Source organism: Triticum dicoccoides, chromosome 1B (assembly GCF_002162155.2).
Source record: "Triticum dicoccoides isolate Atlit2015 ecotype Zavitan chromosome 1B, WEW_v2.0, whole genome shotgun sequence".
Taxonomy (NCBI): domain Eukaryota; kingdom Viridiplantae; phylum Streptophyta; class Magnoliopsida; order Poales; family Poaceae; genus Triticum; species Triticum dicoccoides.
In genome coordinates, this window is record NC_041381.1 from 55,228,519 (window position 1) to 55,232,112 (window position 3,594).

The following is a 3,594-nucleotide window of genomic DNA, read 5'->3' on the forward strand; positions in this document are numbered from 1 at the left end:
GGCACCTAGGAGGTGCCTTCCCCTGCTGGGACTCTTCCTTTAGGGTTTCCCCAGGCGCATGGGCCTCTTGGGGCTGGTGCCCTTGGCCCATGTAGGCCAAGGCGCACCCCCTACAGCTCATGTGGCCCCCCGGGGCAGGTGGCCCCACCCGGTGGGCCCCCGGGACCCTTCCGGTGGTCCCGGTACAATACCGATGACCCCGAAACTTGTCCCGATGGCCGAAACAGGACTTCCTATATATAAATCTTTACCTCTGGACCATTCCGGAACTCCTCGTGACGTCCGGGATCTCATCCGGGACTCCGAACAACATTCAGTAACCACATACAAGCTTCCTTTATAACCCTAGCGTCATCGAACCTTAAGTGTGTAGACCCTACGGGTTCGGGAGACATGCAGACATGACCGAGACGTTCTCCGGTCAATAACCAACAGCGGGATCTGGATACCCATATTGGCTCCCACATGTTCCATGATGATCTCATCGGATGAACCACGATGTCAAGGACTTAATCAATCCCGTATTCAATTCCCTTTGTCTAGCGGTATTTTACTTGCCCGAGATTCGATCGTCGGTATCCAATACCTTGTTCAATCTCGTTACCGGCAAGTCACTTTACTCGTTCCGTAACACATCATCCCGTGATCAACTCCTTGGTCACATTGCGCATATGATGATGTCCTACCGAGTGGGCCCAGAGATACCTCTCCGTTTACACGGAGTGACAAATCCCAGTCTCGATCCGCATAAAAAAATAGATACTTTCGGAGATACCTGTAGTGCACCTTTATAGTCACCCAGTTACGTAGTGACGTTTGATACACCCAAAGCACTCCTACGGTATCCAGGAGTTACACGATCTCATGGTCAAAGGAAGAGATACTTGACATTGGCAAAGCTCTAGCAAACGAACTACACGATCTTTGTGCTATGCTTAGGATTGGGTCTTGTCCATCACATCATTCTCCTAATGATGTGATCCCGTTATCAACGACATCCAATGTCCATAGCCAGGAAACCATGACTATCTGTTGATCACAACGAGCTAGTCAACTAGAGGCTCACTAGGGACATATTGTGGTCTATTTATTCACACGTGTATTACGATTTCCGGATAATACAGTTATAGCATGAATAAAAGACAATTATCATGAACAAGGAAATATAATAATAACACTTTTATTATTGCCTCTAGGGCATATTTCCAACACTACCTACATGTATGCATATCTTTAGATTGGAACGAAAAAGTTTCTTAATAAAATAATCAAAACGAATAAAAGATCCATATCCCTGCTGCACTGACCTAAAAATAAAAGATTGACATACCTAACATGTAGCAAAAAGGGAGAAAAATATGTGAGAAGTTACTAACAAAACGTAGATTGTTGTATTTTCTAAAATAATCAAACGGTGCACAAAGGGCACCCCCCCCCCTCACACAAACGTAATATGTGACCGTTAGTGCTTCATAGAGATTGACACACTCCATTGCATTCAGATTGATGTCTTGGGTTAACGCTGCAGACCCGATTGCTAGTTCAGCAACACTAGGCCCTAGGGCGACAACTTGGGCACTGGCTCAGTCGGTTCAAAACGGGACAATTCTGCCATACCCCTTAGATTGTCGTGTTTGATGAAGTCCTCCCATCCATGACCGCATATGCAGGTCCTGCTTCGTCCTTTCCTAAACATCAATGAGGAATGTATACCCCTCATAACACTCGAAGAGCAACCAGTTGCGGGTTGCACGTTTGAACTCGTTCCTTGCGTTGCATGGGACAAAATGAGGACCAAGAACATAAAAAAAGAATGAGAGGAAGCGCACAAAAACAGCCCCACATGAGTCTTAAACTGAAGAAGATTTAGAATAATCTCCCCACAAACCATCGTCATACAGATACGTTGTTTCAACAAAAAAAACACTGACCTAGTAGCCTAGCAAAAATTAGATATGCATTACCAACAAACGTTAGCAGAGACGCTCTAACCAAGAAATCAGGCTAATACTTGTAGTTTGTTGCCAATATCATCACCAAGATAACTAAGTCAGAGTGTCAGACTACAGAAAAAAGATAGCTAAGTTACTATCGTGCTATCAGCTAGATAACTAAGTTTATATCTGAAAGACATAACTAAATTCATACACAAACTGAACAAAGAAATGAATGTTAGACTGAACAGGACTACAAATTTACCTAGATCATACAAAACGTAAGGAAATAATAACAAACTGAGCATCTCCAAGCAAATAAACGATTCTTAAAAAAATCTTTCCTAGCACACAGCGTGACTGAATTAAAGAGAATATACTTGTGTGACTGAATTAGAGAATTTGCTTGTGTCTGAATTAGAGAAGATATTTGTTGATGTGGTAAATTAAATTTACAGAGCCATCATTTAGAAACAAAAAGGATGAAGAGTCACTTGTTGCTGCACATGAGATAGAAAATATGAGGTGCCTAAGAAGAAGCAAGAAGTAGAGAGTGGAAAATAACAAAAACTAAGCGAATGGGAAGGACCTACTGAACACAATTTATGCCTTTAGGTACTGACTGCAAGATCAAGATAAGAGGCTAGGAAGAGAAGTGGAAGACATGCTAGACAAGACTGAGAAAACTAAAGAGAGATTAGATAAGAAAAAATGAAGAATGAAACTAGGAACCTAAGAGGCTAAGAAAGAGAGACTGGACAAAATGATGGGAAAATAAAGAAGAGCAAACTGATGAAACTGGGAACAGAGAAAACGGAAAACAGAGTGAGATCCTTGGGGAATTGGAAAAACTGAAAGAATGGTGAACTCAAAACTGATAAATACTCCCTCCGTCCGAAAAAACTTGTCATCAAAATGGACAAAAAAGAATGTATCTAGAACTAAAATACATCTAGATACATCCCCTTTTATTCATTTTGATGACAAGTATTTTCGGACGGAGGGAGTATCAAATACTAAATGACAAAGACCTATCAGAAACAGAACCGACGAAGTATGAAAATCATACACGTATAGACTGATGACTGATACAGAAATGAAAACATGGAGACTGATACAGAGAACTAAACCCACATACACATATAGACTGACTGAACGTGGAATGAAATAAATTAAACAGAAAATAAACTATAATAAGAAAAAATAAGACTGAAAACTAAAAATTGATACAAAGAACTAAACCTAAATGACAAAGACTAAGTGAAAAACCAAAACTGATGACTTGAGTTTAAACTGATGGACAAGAACAAACACTGACCAAATAATTGAAGACTTAACAAATAACTAAAGAGAACTAAAATGAAACACTGAGGGTACTAATCCTTAGGAATACTGATGACTAAAAATTGAAAACTGAATGAATGATTCAAACAAATACATTAAAGCTGAGAAAATTATCTACTAAAAGAACTAAAGCTGAAATAACATTAAAGCTGAGGAAATGATCTATTAAAAGAACTAAACCTGAATCCACTAAAAAACTGAGGCTAATAACTGAAAGACTGAAGCAAACACTTATGGTGTTGGTTCTGAGGCTGACTAGGACAAGTAACACTGCAGAAGAATGAATAAAAATTGAACATTGAGCACTCACAGAAAT